Source organism: Pituophis catenifer, unplaced genomic scaffold (genome assembly GCF_029215685.1).
Source record: "Pituophis catenifer annectens isolate HBS135680 unplaced genomic scaffold, rPitCat1.0.hap2 SCAF_3, whole genome shotgun sequence".
NCBI classification, from domain to species: Eukaryota; Metazoa; Chordata; class Lepidosauria; order Squamata; family Colubridae; genus Pituophis; species Pituophis catenifer.
In genome coordinates, this window is record NW_027256883.1 from 162,182,236 (window position 1) to 162,200,599 (window position 18,364).

The window sequence follows — 18,364 nt, forward strand, 5'->3', positions numbered from 1 at the left end:
GCCATTGATTACTTGGCTCTGCCATTCAAGAACTATCATCTCTCAATTGAAAACCCTCCCCCAACTGAATAGAGCACAGAATCCCGCCTTTCAAAGTATGCACCGAGTTCCTGATTCTGAACTATTTCAAAACGAATGCAGTTTCATTTCCCTGAAAACATATTTTAAAATGAGATTTTTAAAAAGCTGTTTTCACTAGCACTTTCCTGCTTGCGTATAGTTTGGAGCAACTGAGGCTGTTCCTCAATATAACATTCACTTTATTCTATAAAATCATAACCAGTAGGTCCCCATGAGTGTCAGTGGGCCCACCATCAGCCTCTTTGGTGCCCACAAGGCTTTCTGCTCCATCTGATATTCTACATATATATTTTTAAAACTATTTTTAAAATACAAGATTAACATTTCATATATAAACCCAAGAGGCATTGTTAGGAGGCTAGCTAGGGAATGATAAGGAGGAACCTACTACAGGTAGTCCTCAACTCACGACCACATTTGAGCCCAAGATTTCTGTTGCTAAGCGAGACATTTGTTAAGTGAATTTTGCCCCATTTAACAAACTTTCTTGCCACAGTTGTTAAGTGAATCACTGCAGTAGTTAAATTAATAACTGGGTTGTTAAGTGAATCTGGCTCCCCCATTGACTTTCCTCGTCAGAAGGTCACGAAAGGGGGATCATGTGACTCCTGGGAAACTGCGACCGTCATAAATATGAGTCAGTTGCCAAGTGTCTGAATTTTGATCACATGATGCTGGCAATGCTATAGCAGTCATAAGTATGAAAAATTGTCATAAGTCACTTTTTTCAGTGCCGTTATAACTCTGAATGGTCACTAAGTGAACTGTTGTAAGTCGAGGACTCCATGTAGTTAGCCTTCTAATAGACAGATATTTTGTCAGTGCCCACACTTACCTTTTTGTGAGAGTCCCCACAACATGCTTTCAAAATTTCAAATGTATCCATCAAAGAAAAAATATGGTGCTTCTAATATAGGATAGGCAATTCAGGGAATCCAGGAATTGAATGAAAGTTTTGCATCTGAGAGAAATAGGAATGGATCTATGGAATGAACTGGACTTATTCCCATAGAAGCCCTGTGTTTTGGTTTTAATAAATCAGTCTTAATTTATTTCACCAGCTTCTCACCAAAAAGAACAACTAATATACACCATCTTCAATCAAAATCCAAGCAAATGTACTCAAAATATATGTGAAAAAGAGACCTATCCAGGATCAGAGAATTGAAAAACTATTGATTAGATTCCTTTTCCTCCTTAATGAAGAATTGCAGGAAAACAGAATACAAACAGGATTCCATGTTTAGTTGAAGTTACATCTGATTTTTAGCAAGTTTATTGGCCATATTTTGTAATAATTAAATGAACTTGATATTGATCACTGCAAGATCAAGGTAATGAAGACTAAAGCCTGTTTTACACTAATTTAACTGATTCTTCAGTGTTACATATGAATGAATTAAAGAATTAAAGATACAATCTAATTTCCTTATAGTTTTGAATAATCTTTGGTGCTGCTATGGTACTATATTATGGCAATTATTGTGATATTAATTAAAACATTTTCATGAAATAGGACCTACTATAATATACACTGCATATTTTTTCACCTTTTTAAAATATTCTGTGGTCTGAAAGACTTCATAATCTATTATAAAATCTGTAGAAACTTTACCAGTAATGCAAAAGATTGTTGAACATATTAACGTATATCTCATCTTTTACAAGTACATCAGGTTATTTCTTTTTAAATAATAGGAAGATAGACAAGTTGCTTAACCTGGTTGCCTAATCTGTGGTTATATGAATATATGCAGTTCTAGGCTGCATAAACAGAGGGATAGAAATTAGAATCAAGATCACTTAAAGTGTTAATACCACTTTATAATGCCTTGGTAAGGCCACACTTGGAATACTGAATCCAGTTTTGGTCGCCACGATGTAAAAAAGATGTGGAGACTCTAGAAAGAGTGCAGAGAAGAGCAGCAAAGATGATTAGGGGACTGGAGGCTAAAACATATAAAGAATGGTTGCTGGAACTGGGTATGTCTAGTCTGATGAAAAGAAGGACTAGGGGTAACATGATAGCAGTTTTCCAATATCTTAGGGGCTGCCACAAAGAAGAGGGAGCCAAGCTATTCTCCAAAGCACCTGAGGATAGGACAAGAAGTAATGAATGGAAACTAATCAAGGAGAGAAGCAACTTAGGAGGAGAAATTTCCTGGCAGTTAGAACAATTAATCAGTGGAACAACTTGCCTCCAGAAGTTGTGAATGCTCCAACACTGGAAGTTTTTAAGAAGAGATTGGTGGGTTTCAGCACGTTCTGACCAGAACCGGTAGCAGAAATTTTGAGTAGTTCAGAGAACCAGCAGTAAAAATTCTGACTGGCCCCACCCCCATCTATTCTCTGCCTCCCAAGTCCCAGCTGATCGGGAGGAAATAGGGATTTTGCAGTAACCTTCTCCTGGAGTGGGGTGAGAATGGAGATTTTACAGTATCCTTCCCATGCCACGCCCACCAAGCCATGTCACACCCACCAAGCCACACCCACAGAACTGGTAGTAAAAACTTTTGAAACCCACCATTGGTGCTCCAGCTTAATTTATTATACAATAGATCCTGCTCATTCTAATGGCTTGGCCGTTAGATAAAGTTTTAACATTATTAAGGATACAAAGCCGGTAACCAAGATTTTCTTGACCTTAGTAAACCCAAAGGTAATCTTGCATTAGTTAGGTTATTTGAGCACATACAAAAAGATGGATTTTCATGATGGAATTCCAATTAAACTAATCTTAAACAGGAAGAAAAAGTATGCTCTTCTTGTGGATTTATTTTCCTTTAATAATTTAGCTGCAATAGCAGTGACAGTAATGATCCAGTTTACTGTTTTCCCTGTAATGTATTTTTTGTGCTTTGCAGATGGGAAGGTGACTGTTCAGTTGTTCCTAACACTGTGAAATAAGAAAAGGGAAACTGCTATTATTTATGGCAAAATATTCTTCTCATTGAGTGTGTGACATGGAAGCATCAATATTGTGTAACATTTTAAATCAATATCAGCATTCAGCAATAAGAGGAGAGAATTTTCTATCTGTTCCCTGGGATTAATGTTCCTAAATATCATAGCTATGGAGAGTTCTTAATTCTTTAGTTGTTCTTGTTCTGCTTTAGAGACTGCATGGCTTAAATATTACATCACACTAAGCAAAAGCTGTGCACCCCTGTAATGAATGCCACAAGCACTGAGAGAATCTAAACCTTTACCAAATTAAATTCTAGTGCACATTTTAATTTAATTTGGGGAAATTACTGCAATTGATTATATGTATCAGTCCCAGGTACTACAGATACAGCAAGTTCAAAGAATTGTTAATGTATCTTAGCAACCAGCGGCCTAAAATAGCATGGACCTGGATGCGAAAATGTGAGTTCTCAAAAGGAATGAAATAATGAGGTGACGAAGCAAAACAGCTAAATATTTTATTGCTAAGCTTTTTTATTCCCTTGTGAGGCCACAGAAATCCACTGGCACTTCAATTCTGGAAGTCATTGTTATTTGAGCAGGTTTTCACAAATACAACCAATCAAAATTGGTTGTAGACTTATGCACAAAATTGCTAGACTTATTTGTCCCTTTTCTTTTAATAGATTCTTATTTTTTTTTAATAACTCACATAAACCTATGAAACAATCTCAGACTATGCATTTGAAGATTTTGATCTGATTTTTGAAAATTCTGTACAAATATGTTCACTTTTCTGTTCATTATCCCAACAATATATAATGGGTTTTTTTCTCATCTTACATACATTCATATTTATTCCATATTTTATCAGAGTATATCATTTAAAACAATTTTTTGTAAAATTGTTGAACATTCCTGCATATATCTGTTTTTTTTAAGATGTCCCCTCTCTGAATGTTTGAGAGGGGACATCTTATACTGCCTCTTCAAAATATTCCAAGGTTTTGTGATAAAGTCATTATATTATTCAAAAAGATATAAAATTTAGCTTTAAATTTCCCTTGGTCTGAATATCTCACTCAAGAATCATCTCAATGCACAGAGCAGATAGAAGATATAAAACAGCTGATAGTAAAAATGGTAATTATATTATTAATGCATGTTGTTTGTTACTGATATTCAGGAAACATATAATGTTTGGCATTCACAATTACATCCAGATGCTGGGTCCTTGATCAATGACCTCAGCTGAAGGACAATTATTAGAAAGTGTTGCTTAAATTGTTTCTTACAGTTGGGCTGTCAAATGTTAAATAAATTTAACATTACAGCAAACATCTGATAATGTCAGGTATTCATATAAGTAGTTGGTTATTGTCCCCTCTAATGAAAATCTGAAAAATATATTTCACATTTTACAGGTTTTCATTAGAGGGGTCAATAACCAACTACTTACATGGACACCAGACATTATCAGTTGTTTATTATTGACTACTAATAGCAGACTACTATAGCTTAACTGGCAAGAATCACTTATTCATAGACAGAGCAAAAAGTTGTTATAATTTGATTGTTTGCCAGTTAGAGTCACATTCATGGGATGGGCAGCTATGTAAAATAAATAAATAATCCATTCTTTCAGCCACATAGAAAATGCATTTGAGACTTGAGATAAGAAAAATATAGCAGATTCACACTAATCAATAAAGTTTTCTGATCAGAATGGAGCTGTCCTTGGTACTGATTCTTCTAGTAAAAGCTATTATTGCAGTAAAGAAATAATCTGTAATAAAAAGAATAATCAGTAGTGTGGCAATTAAAAGAATAACAAATGTATTATTGCGTAAATTTTCATGGATCATAGTTCACATTACCATAGTGAATCTGGTAAAAGTGGCAGTAATCCACAATATAAATTGTACACTCTTATTTTTGCTGCAAAACTATTATAGTAATCATTCTAGGAACCATCCTTTGGGGCTAGTCTCCCTGTATTTCTCTTGCAATACACCATTTAAATTATCACTGGTTCCAATTTTTCTCTATATTATCCTATTTCTCTCTTTAATCAAATCCTTCTTGTTGGCATATCTATTCAAATGCTTAATTATTGCAATTTAAATGACTTCTTAAAGCACATAATGTGCTCTTTTCTGTAATCATGGTAAAAATGCACTATTCAGAATCACACAATGCAAAAATAATGCTAGCATATCACAACAAAGCTAACTTCAGTATCTCATTAGACTCATCCCCAGAAAAATACTGTATGTTCAGCATGTACTGATCATGCGTGATCCGCCAGTTGCGGCCCTTTCTGGACCGCGATGCCTTGCACTCAGTCACTCACGCCCTTGTCACCTCCCAACTGGACTACTGCAATGCTCTCTACATGGGGCTCCCCTTGAAAAGCACCCGGAGGCTCCAACTGGTCCAGAATGCGGCCGCGCGGGTGGTTATGGGTGCAACTCATTGTGCCCATGTGACACCCCTCCTGCGCGAGCTGCACTGGCTCCCAGTGGTCTTCCGGGTGCGATTCAAGGTGTTGGTTACCACCTTTAAAGCGCTCCATGGCATTGGACCTGGATACCTTCGAGACCATCTTCTGCCACCAGTAGCCTCCCACCGGCCAGTTCGCTCCCACAGAGAGGGTCTCCTCAGGGTGCCATCGGCCAAATTATGTCGGCTGGCGACACCCAGGGGGAGGGCCTTCTCTGTGGGAGCCCCAGCCCTGTGGAATGAACTGCCCCCAGAAATTCGTAAAATCTCTGATCTCCGTGTATTTCGCTGTGCCCTCAAAACCATGTTGTTCCGCCAGGCTGGGCTATCAATGTAAAGATTTTAATTGGTTTTAAATGGGATTTTAAATTGGGGTTTTATAAATTGGGCCTATTATTTAATAATTTTAATTATTTTTAAATTTTGTCTGTCTTTGTATTTTTAATTAGGCTGTACACCGCCCTGAGTCCTTCGGGAGAAGGGCGGTATAGAAATTAAATAAATAAATAAATAAATAAATAAATAATAAATGCAGAAGGAACAAAGTGTGGTAGTTCTTAAATAGTTAAAGATAAATCATTAGGGAGCAAGATGGAATTGGCTTCTTTGAATCACCACTTGCAACAGGTGTTTCCTGGCTTCAGACCTTGGCCATATTTTATTTACCTCCACTGAGCTTTGATTATTACTTTTGCCTAGTATCACTAGAAGCCTTTATATCTATTTCCCCCCTAATTCTATAAAGCTATTCATATACCATGGTGCAAATTACTTCAGTGTTATTCAACTTTAAAATGACAGCTTTTCTTCATAAGAACAAGATTGTTTTTCTCTCCAAATAATAATGCAGGAATTCTAAGCATGTTATTGTAATTAGTAGGTACTGTTAGTATGACTAAAGCAATCTAATTTTCCCCCTTTCCCCATGAGTGTATCTATGCTGTGTGTAGGTTTTTATGTAACTATTGTCTTCTGAATAATTCCACTGCAATCAAGTAAAGCAAATATACACGAGGAACCTCTTTCTACATGCTTTGTACCTACTTCTATATCCTAGCATATAGTATCAATCCAATTTGCTGCAAGAGCACAACTTTGAGGACTACCCTGTTTCCCTGAAAATAAGACATCCCCTGATAATAAGCCCAATCGGACTTTTGAGTGCATGAGGTAAAATAAGCTCCCCTGAAAATAAGCCCTCCGCAAAAATATTTAAACGCATATGCAGCCGGTCCCCACCATTTCCTCTGGTTTCCTCCACGTGCCCCAAAATAATAAGACCTCCCTGAAAATAAGGCCAAACGCTTATTTCGGGGTTCAAAAAAATATAAGACAGGGTCTTATTTTCGGGAAAACACGGTAGTTTCTAACACTGAGGTAATTGCAGTCATAATTCCTCTTATTTTTTAATGCAACTTTTCTCAACTTTATACTCTCCCGTTGTGCTGGATTTCAACTTGCAGTCAAAACAGCTCATGGTCCTGTTTGATTGGAGATTGGGGGTGCTCAACATATTTTAAAGCCACCAAGTTAGAGAAAACTATTAAACAAATGTTTGCTAATGGTACTGACTGTAAAACAGCCACAGTAATATTAATATATCCGCCAGGAGTGGAACAAAGAAACAAAAGTATTGACATAACAAATGAAGCTGAACAGTGAAAGAAAATTAGGCTGCTTTCCAATTTATTTATTTCAGCAACAATCCAGTTGGAGATCCACAATCAGATTTAGATAAGTGAGAGCTGTTCAAGAAAACATCCCATATAGAACTGCCATAAAGTCCTTTTATAGATGGAGAGATCATAAACCTACCATTATAGCTACATTTTGCATGTTAAGATGTACTCACGTGTTCATGTTTTAGGATGTATTGCCTGTGAAATGTCTGCTTTACAGCAAATGTACACAAAAGGCTATTTATTGAATGAATGTTGTACCTGCAGTTCTTAAATGCATGAGTAGGAATTGGCATGGAATTTGCCATAGTAATACATCTCAGCTGTCAGTGGAGGAAAGGTTTTGCTAGCCTTTTAAGATTAAAAAGATAACTTTAAAAACAATCCTTGATCAAATATCCAGGAGCACGTTTCACAGCAGTGAGTGATGGTTTTTCAATTATATGGTTTGTTTTTGCCACTTCAGCATCATTAGATTAGAATAAATTATGCAGTTATGAAAATACAGGGTGTATCGAAAGTCAAGCCCTATAGACAATTTATTATATAAATTACATTAAATATACAAATTGGTTGCATTTTCTTCTAAACACTTCCTTACTTGTTCAACACATGACCTTGGAATACTCCTAAGTGCTGTAATATTTTCTCTAAAAATATTAATAAAATGTATTGTGATTGACATATGGGTCTCGCTTTTATTATCCATATATATTAAATCTGTCTGCTTTGCAAACTTAAATGGATTGTGATATCCAAGTCTTTCTCATAATGTATTTAATTGATGCAATTTTTAAAAGCATAGTGTCTACACAGTTCCTTGATCTCACTATCAGTTTCACAGAATATCTTTCAAAGAAGGAACAATAATATTCTTCCACTCGCTGATGATGGAAATATCACCTTCAGAATTCCCAGCTAGTATGGTTCACAATTATGTTGATCTGGAACTAGAGGGATGTATTCTTAGCATATCTGATGGGCACCAGTTTGGGGAAATTGTTGAGAACCTAGAACCTTGAAGATCAGAGGGAAAGTCCTTTCTTAGTCATTAATTCAAGTAATCCTGAGAACATAATTTCCCAACCCTACTTCTCTATGTAAAACATTAATAGTAATTACCTATCCCACAAGTTTGTTTAAGTATAAACACACTTTTTATAAAGTACTCATTTACATGCTAAATGCACATTTTTTATTAATCATTGTACTACTAAAAATAGAAAGTATCACAGTTTACACAACTCCATTGCTACTCTATTTTATTGATTACAGCCAATGCCTAATTAATAATGTAAAATATGAAGGTTCAGCCGGGAAACAATGAGTTAATTGAATTGGAAAAATATATTTGAATGCTTTCAATCCCCACTCAGAAGCTTTTATAAAAGTCTTTCCTTCCTTTCTCATTTAAAAGGAGAAGGGAGAAAATTCCACAGGAACATCAATGGTCTAAAAAAGAATAAGTGAGACAATTCATCTAACACAATCTATATTTATTTCTTAGGGGTATTATAGAGAGCATTCATGAGCTCCAACAATATGACCCTGTTATTTGAAGGCAGTAACAGCCACTAATCATATAACTTACCAAATGCTATGATTATATTTATAAAATGATACTTTTGACTTGAAGCCAAAGAACAAATTGGCATTCTGATGTATAAGACCATATGGCTCTTTCTATGGAAAACTGTCACAGGGATTAAGTGTTAAAATCAGGACATTTAACAGGAAAATAGCATCATCATTATTAATTATAGTAAATTTTAAAATTCCAGTGCTTTAGATCTATTAGCTATTACTTCCCAACTGTGCTAACATTGTTTCATATTTAAAATTAAGTACCATCTTTGTGATATAAAAACTAGCATTGTATTTTATTGTCCTTCTATTATATGTAACTTATGAATTTTATTTAAGGCTGAAAACAGGATTGGATACTGTAATTATATACTTTCAGACAGAAGCAATTAGCTTATTTGATGTGTACTATTTTCCCTAGAGGTATAACCTTCATAGTACCTGGGAAGGTATACTCCAGCTAAGTCTACATCCTTCTTTTCCCCAAGTTCATCCTAAACCTTGCACCATCACTGATTTTGTATCTTTATCACAAAGACCCCTTTCCCTTTACCCCCATCTCTACCCCATGAAAAGCTGTAGAGAATTCATAAATTTGTCTGTAGTGACATTTTAGCTGATCCTGAAATTCCACTGCAGACTTTGGAAACTGTTATATAAAAGAAAGATTGTGTATGTATTAATATTCCCAGGATTAGTATTTTTTTTTCCACATGCCCCAGCTCATATTCCATAATTAGCACTATCCTGAGATAGAATTCCTGAAGGCCAAAATGTTCTGCTGCAAATACAAGACATGCAGTCACCAAAAGAAAAAAGGACACTTGTGTGGCAGGACAAGATAAGACAGGCAGATGGAGATGGTTCTGCTGAATTACGTGATGATTCCCACAGGCCCCCAGCAATGCTTCTGTATGTTTAATAATGTATTGGGCACTTTTAACTAAGCAAAGTGCTGTGCCGTTTTTAGCTCACCCTCATCCCACTCTTGCCAGCAAAGAACCTTCCTTGTGTGATCCATCATTGTGGATCATTTTAGAAATTGGATCAAAACAGGATCAGTTCAAGCACACTGAGTGAATTGCTGAACCAGTCCCAGAATTCATAGACCCTGTAAATATTGACTCTCACATTAAAGAATGGGCTCTTTGAAAGATATGCTGACCCAGTCACATGAAAGCTCTATTATTTCCTTGAGGGCATTGAACTGGACAGAGAAATCTTTTTAAAAGAGTATTTATCAACAGCTAAAATAGATTTCAGGCTAATAAGATATTTGGACTATGCAGCAAAACAGATCTAACTGAATAATTATAGGGAGGTTTATCTACCTTTACAATCTGCAATTTAAGTATGTAAATCATCAGGATACAAAGTGTTGTTAATTCATAGTAATATGTTGCCCTGAAATTCATTTGTTCAGAGGGCTGTATTACCTGGATGCCTTAATGATGAACTTTTTTAAAATAGCCTTTCCAAACTCAGTACCCTCTGCCTAGGTTAGGAAAGGCTGTTTTCTGAATGAGAAAGAGGCATTTTGTATTCCTGATACATAAGATTTCACTGTCCAGGCAAATCAAGGCATGAATAATATATAATTTTTAATGTTATGGAGTGAGAAATGGGAAATGTTGGTGTGAAGGATATATAATTGAGTAGCCACAAGGACACCAGAATCTGACACACATTCAGGGGAGAATGGAAGTGTCCATATATGGAGAGAATGGAAAATGTCCATATATCATTGGAAGAGGAGGGATATGTAAGGAACATTGGTAGCCTAAGGACACCTGGCTTTCAGAAGATACCATTTAAATAAGTCATCCAGGTCACAAAAGTACACAAGAACAAGTCCACATCAACATTTGATTCTGGCTCAGAGCCAATTCTGTTTAGACACAATGAAACAATCACCCTAGACAGTATATACTGGAGTATGGCATGCAACAATAAATGGAGGACGGAAGTATAGATGCTACATGGCCTACTACATTTTCCCCAACCTAGCTTGATATTTTGAAATGCAGGTGAAAGTGCTATCTCGTCATCAATACTGAAGCCGTATTTAGTTGCCCATCTTGCATAGGGAATAGCAAGGAAGTACAGAGGCTTTCCATATTAATTTCAGACAAACATGTGATAGGACTTCATACATACCATTCCAACGGAATGTTTGTGTTCACATGATTCAGAAGACAAACAGAACCATAAACTAACCACACAAGTAACATTTCCACATATTAGTTACCATATATATATAATTGGCTAGACAGTTAAATCTGTGGTGTTGTATGACATTATTAGCCTATAGTAGAAGTAAAAGCAGTGACCTATATTTTAGAAAATTACTATTTTTTTAACTCTGTTTCTAAAAAGAAAAGACATTAAGGCCTGTAATTCCTAAGGCTGCAGTATATTTTATTAGAATTCACAACGTTTTAACTTTCAGCCTCTTAAATTGTTCTGCATCAGATTAAATGTAAAATACCTGCAGGTCTCTTTTCCTTCGATGGCTTCAGAACTGGATCAAATCATTTTACTGGATCAACAAATCATTTTACAAATGCACATTTTTTTAAAAAAAGAGTAAACCAAATATGTTAATACTCCCCCCCTCCCCCATTCCAGTCCCTATTTAAGCTCCTCAATTGATTGCACTTGAATTGATTGGACTTCTGCTATGAATCACCAATAGGGAGGAAGGCAGAACTTGAGGCACAGGGTTTGAGCTCCATCAGTTTTAATTTAAGAGGGTGGACCAGTTTCTCCTTCCCTTCTCAATGTTAAGATCAAGGTCAAATACACCTCTGACAGCAGAGATGATCTTTGCACTCTTTCCTTCCTCCGTTTTTCAAATCTGGGTTTTCATCACAGGGACGGAGCGCTTCCGAGGAAACCGGAGACCTTTCCTCGGGCTTCAAGGAAGGGCCGTTTGCTCTCCGACACCTCCCTCCTGCTTTACTCCCGCCGCGCAAGGCTGCGCGCCAAGGCCCGGGTCCTTCGGTTCCGCATCGCTTGTTATTTTTAGGCTTCAGGTGATGCGCACCTCCCCCCTTCCTTCCTTCCCTCCCCTCCCCTCCCCTCCCTCCCCGAGGGACTTGTGCCATTTTCCACCGTCAACCCGTCGGTTCTCCCCACAAGATCTTCTTTTGCGCTCTCGCCTAGCAACTAAGAAGAGTTCCGTCGTCTATCTCCCGGGAGAAGCATGCGTGGAATATGCCGGAGGAGCCTGCCTGCCTGTGCTGGGGAAGAGAATCATCTGTGGAAGGCGAAAGAGGAAAGAAGCGAGGGATCGCGGAGCAGAAATCTGCCCCTACCTACCTGGGGAAAGGCGAAGGCACCAGACGCCCCGTTTCCCTCGGTGGCGGACAGCCAGCTGCTCGTCCGCGGATCCGTCCGTCGCCCCCTATGCCACAACCAACTTCTCCGCGACGAGGGGAAAATAAATAAATAAACAAACAAACAAACGCCCGGAGCGAGGGAGGGAAGGAGCTGAGGGGCTCCGCCGAGCACCTGCTTAGCGACTGGCCCAGGGACGGAGCGGAGTTGGGGCTTCGAAAGCGAGCGGCGTCAAGGCTCCGGGGGTTCTGACGCGCGCATCAGCTGCTCAGGTCTGCGCACCGCGCCGCGCCGCGTTTGCCCGACCCCCCCTTCTCTTTCTCCTCTGGCGGCTCCCCGCTCGCGTCCTTCTGGCCCGCTTGTGCGGTTCTCGCAGGTCCAGCCAAGCCCTTTCTGGTAGCGGTGGGCGGCGGGAGCAGCCGGCCCGGTTCCGCCTCTCCGGTTGGCTCGGTGGCTGGCTAGCCTGGAGCGCCTGGGTCGTGAGGAGAGAGCGCTTCGGAGAGGCTTTCTTCACGCGGGGAGGGGTGCAACGTCTTTTGCCTGGGCGGGGGTGACGTAGGTTTGAGTCACTTAGCGATGCGCGTCAGTGGGCACAGCGCGGGGCTTTTCTTGGCAACATCAGCCAGGCGCCCCTATGGGACGGAGCGCCAAAAAAAGAAAGAAAGAAAGAAAGAAAGAAAGAAAGAAAGAAAGAAAGAAAGAAAGAAAGAAAGAAAGAAAGAAAGAAAGAAAGAAAGAAAGAAAGAAAGGGGGGGCGGGAGCGCTGAGGCGCTATTCCCCAAAGACCCAAATCAGCTGGCTGAGCAGGTGGCCGCTCGCACTAACGAGACCGTCGGCGTCCCCACACCTGATGCTTCGAGGGGGGAAAAAAAGGCGGGATTTTCCCAGAATGCCTTGGGACTCTTTGGCACACTGCGGGAAAGGGTCCCCGATAGCAATTAGCCCGAGAGCTAACGTTGCCTCCTCAAGCGAGTGCGGGAATTGTGATGGCCGTTCAAATCGGCCTTTTACTTAATCGTTCCTGCCCGACTGCGAATAAGGAGGAGCTCTTTGGCAATCGTCTGTGGGGATTTTCTCAGTCATCCAGGTCATGGTTGTCCCGAAGGTGCTTTTTCAAGAGGCAACTGAACTTTCTGGTTTTTCTTTGAAGATCCTTCGCTTCTCATCCAAGAAGCTTCTTCAGTTCTGACTGGATGGTGGGGAATGGAAAGATTTATACTGCTTGCAGACAGCTGGTCATTTGCATCCTTTTAGAGTGTCCTTGAGGCCATTGGAGGTTTGTCGTGTCCTCAGGGTCACCTGAATATTGCAAATGGGTATAGAACATTATTAGAACTGCTGGAAGTGTTCTGGTAGTCTGCAATTTTTCTGGAAAACTGTGTATACTCCTGCAACATTTGAAGGTGTTCATCCCAAAGTCTAAATAGCTAAATGTCTATGGGGATTCTCAGTCATCCAGGTCACAGTTGTCCCAAAGGTGCTTTTTTCAGGAGGCAACTGGATTTTCTGGTTTTTCTTTGAAGACCTTTAGCTTCTCATCTAAGAAGCTATTTTCAGCGCCACCCAAGACCACCCAAAGGAGAAGGAACACTACCAATGTAATCAATTCATTCTGATATCCCTTATCTATGATAGGCCAGAGTCTGCCGTAAATTGACCTGTTTGGCTTCATCCCTAGGCTGCTTCTCCGTTCATAGCTGGATTTTCAGGTTCTGCCTTTGCAATCCAAGATTAAACTTTTGGAATCAAAAGTGAATGGCTCTGAATTCTTCAAGAGAGAGTGAAGGAGGGGCTGGGGTTAAAGGGCAAATATGCTGGTAGTAGCATGTCAGTTCAAGAAGATAGTTATGTTCATAAATGGATGGTGCTTAAATGGAAAAAAAATTGCATTCTGTGATTTATACTGCAAATTTAAAACTTAACATTGACTAGACTTGTCACTTTAGAAACATATCCCCCTCTCTTTGCCTCTTGTAAATAGGTGTCACATTTCAGGCTAAAGCTGAACTGTCAATCTCATTTCTTTACAAGAGAAAAGGCAGTTTTAAAAGCTCTGTGTTAAAAAAGTTTTGGGACACAAAATACTTTATTAGAGATAAAAGTGGCATATTGACTTATACTGCAAAGAGGAAATGCCAAGAAAATGCACAAATTACTGACTCATTGCATAAATCAATAAGCTAAAATCAAATAAACAGATCCTCGACTTACAACAGTTCGTTTAGTGACCATTCAAAGTTACAATGGCACTGATAAAAGTGACTTATGACCATTTTTCACAGTTACGCCCTTTCCGGTATCCCCGCTTCCCCATTGTCATGTGACCAAAATTCAGCCGCTTGGCAACTGGTTTGTATTTATGATGGTTGATGTGTCCAAAGGTCATGTGATCATCACCTTTTGTGACCTTCTGACAAGCAAAGTCAATGGGGAAGCCAGATTCACTTGACAACCGGGTGACTAACTTAACAGCTGCAGTGACTCGCTTAACAACTGAAGCAAGAAAGGTCATAAAATAGGGCAAAATTCACTTAACAAATGTCTCAACTTAGCAACAGAAATCTTGGGCTGTATTGTGATCATAAATCAAGGACCACCTGTAGTCTTCCACTTACTACCACTACGGGAACCAGAATTTCCATTGCTAAGCAAGTTGGTTATTAAGTGAGTGGTGCCCAATTTTACGTCCTTTTTGCCATGCCACTGCAGTTGCTTGTCAGGAGCCAGATAGGAAGATCACACATGGTGATCACGTAACCCTGGGACACTGCAACTTTTGTAAATACATGCTGGTTGCCAAGTGCCAGAATTTTAATCACATGACCATAGTGATGGTGCAATGGACGTAAACACAAGGACTAGTTGTTAGTCAGTTTTTTCAGTGCCATTGTAGCTTTGAAAGGTTGTTAAATGAACGGTTGTAAGTCGTAAAATATCTGAATAGCCTGGTATCTTGTGGGTATCTAGCCAAAATCTCTTACTATAATAGCATCACCAGACAATTTCTTGATTCTGCTTTAAAAACTAAATATTAGTTTCAACATTAATAACATGCAGAAGTGTTAACACTTCAAAAATGAAGACCATCCAAGGAGAGAATGTAGAGAAGATTATTTACTTGGCAATATTTACTACAATATACATGCGTTCATTTAACTATTTGCCAAATTGTGAGCTTTTTTTTTTTTTACCAAAAGAGTGGAGATGGGATAAGATGAAACTATCTGCCTAGCCAGAAAGAGAGCAGACCACGAATGCTTTATGAATTGACATTGTCCTTATTGCACACAATGATAATTTTATTTCCCTGTCATATTTGCATGAATTTGGCAAATGCAATATACAAAAATAAATTAAATATATTTTTAGTACGCATGGGAACTACATTTTCCACATGACGTAACCAAAAGCAGTCTCACTCGGAATAGGGAGGAGCCGTGTTAAAGACTGTCACATTTTCAAAATGTGTCTTTCTGCGTGTAAAATATATTATCCTTTTTCACTGATCAAATGAAAATATGATAATAACTCTGATGGATCAAGCCTAGATACCAAGATTTCAAGTGAGAAGACAAAATCTTAAAAAGATTTGACAGTTCTGGGACAGGATTAGGCTAATTGTCCTAGAGTGCCAAAGCTGAGGGTGCACCAGTGCCACCCGTCCTTCCAAATCATTCTAAAAATTCAGATGATTTTATTAGGTGGAAGTGGTGCCATCAGTCAATGTGGCCTACAGGTGCTATATATCCCTGAGATTTTCAACTACGCATTCAAGTATGTATGTTCTCCCACACACATCTGCTGCCAAATTTTAGGCTTTCCAGCCTTTCTTCTTTCAGTTATTCGGTTTACATGCCTCCCCATTTCTAAAGACTACAGCTGAAGAAGAAGAAAATAGATTGTCATGTAGCTTCTCCTTCCTTCTATTAATAGTTCACACCTTTGCAAATGATGCTTTGGGCCATCTGATTTGAAGAACAATAAATGCTGGTCAACTGTAATGTATGCATTTGCATGGGATACGGGAGCTTGGACCCCACTGATTCCCATGTCAGGTCTCCAAAGTTTCTTCCAACAACTCTCCTGCAGTTCTGGGGAGAGGCAGTCAAGTATGTTGCCACCATCCACTCTATTCCAGAGAACATCTCTTTTGCCACTGATTTACCAGGAAGGAAGTAAATTGCAACCCCTTTCTTTTAGAATGGGGGAGCATGTGCTAAATTAGCAACTTCATAGACCAAGAAGAAAGCTGAAAAGGAAAAAAAAAAAAAAGAACAAATACTTCGTAATCAGGTTGATTCAGTCCATATCGACCCAAGATCAATGCCCTTCTAGTGTCCATCAAGCCTGCACACACCAGAACATGTGCCCAGCTATCAATCACCTTCTATTGTCACCTCACGCCTGGATTATTGTAATGCTCTCTACATGGGGCTCCCCTTGAGAAGCACCCGAAGGCTCCAACTGGTCCAGAATGCGGCCGCGTGGGTGGTAATGGGAGCAATGTGGCGCTCTCATGTAACCCCCCTCCTGCGCGAGCTGCACTGGCTCCCAGTGGTCTTCCGGGTGCGCTTCAAGGTTTTGGTTACTATCTTTAGAGCGCTCCATGGCTCAGGACCAGGGTACTTACGAGACTGCCTCCTGCCACCAATAGCCTCTCACCGACCAGTTCGCTCCCATAGAGAGGGACTCCTCAGGGTGCCGTCGGCCAAACAATGTCGACTGACGGCCCCCAGGGGGAGAGCCTTTTCTGTGGGGGCACCTACCATCTGGAACGGGCTTCCCCCAGAGTTACGAAACATCCAAGACTTACGCATTTTCCGCCGAGCCCTGAAAACATTTCTATTCCAACAAGCTGGTCTGGCCTAACTCTCCCTTTTTAATTGGCTTTTAAACTGTCTTTTAAATTGGGTTTTAAACCTCTTTAGATAAATTTGGATGTTTTTTAATCTTTGAGCCTAAATTACTTAATCTGTTTCTTAATAGTTTTTAACTTCTATATGTATTTGTATTTATTATGGCTGTTCACCGCCCTGAGTCCTTCGGGAGTAGGGCGGTATACAAATATGAAAAATAAATAAATAAATAAATAAATAAATAATCCATGAATAAATGGATGCCATACCTTATCAACTATACCAGAGCTGAGCCTAATTGCTGTGAAATCCCCTTAGTCCAGACCTAATTGTGGCTGGCTGGGGACTTTCTTCTGATGAGATTTTTAGGCAGCCTCTGAGACACAACACAATTCCCTAAAGAAAAAAGAAAGATGCTATTGTTTCTTTTGAAAAGCCTGCCTGAGGGAGAAATCCCATCCTTCAGATTTGGTCTCTGACATTTAGTTTTCCTAGGTCTCAGCTGTTTCTACCTGTTACCTGATGGACAGATAATATAATTTTGCTTTAGCCCTTTTGCATTTGAACCTGCTGAAATGGAATTTCCCATTATTCAGTGTATCATGTAATGCATGATAGTTGTTTGCAGGCAGCCTTGAATACACCTGATGGAAATTCAAATGGAAGGGTGCAGTTCTATTAAAAATAGCAAAATATCTTCAAGCAATCTTCTGCTACTAGTTTGAGCCTAAAAGGCATGTCTGCAGGATTCTAAGAAGTTGGGCTGAAGAGAAAGGACATTGCTGTGAATCACAACACTGCCTGACCTAGGCATATATTATAATCACCTTCCTGCCACTGTGTTACTGCATAACTTCGAGGATTTGTACAACATTTGTAAAAATAAGCCTATGCCTTGATCCACCTAAGACAAGGTGACAATTAAACAGAGCACTGAGATGCAGGTTCATAAATTTACAAATAGCAGCTTATAAATAATTTGTAGGATATGTGGCCGCCCTCTTTGTCATCCTGGTTCTTGAATCTTGCAGCTGCCATTTGTCTCCATGGCAATAGAATCATATGACCATCCACCATTCATTCATTGCAATTTTTTACAGAAAGGAGGGGAAGGAGCTAGGGAACAAATAACATCGAAAACTGAACATTTCAAAATTGTCGAGAAGAACTTTCAAAACCCAAAGAGAAAAGCACTGATCCTTTAATATTCTATATACATACCACTAAGGAAGAAGTGCTGTATGTTTTTACTTTCAGGTAAGAGAAAGAGTAATAATCTCACTCGTTAGAGCGAGGGCTACCAGATCTTAATCCCAAGAGCCCCTTAAGTGTAAATGGGAAGAAAAGTGGGGCTTCTCCAGTTTCCTTGCCTGTACCAATCTGAAGCTTTTAAATTATAGAGAGATGTTGAGACAG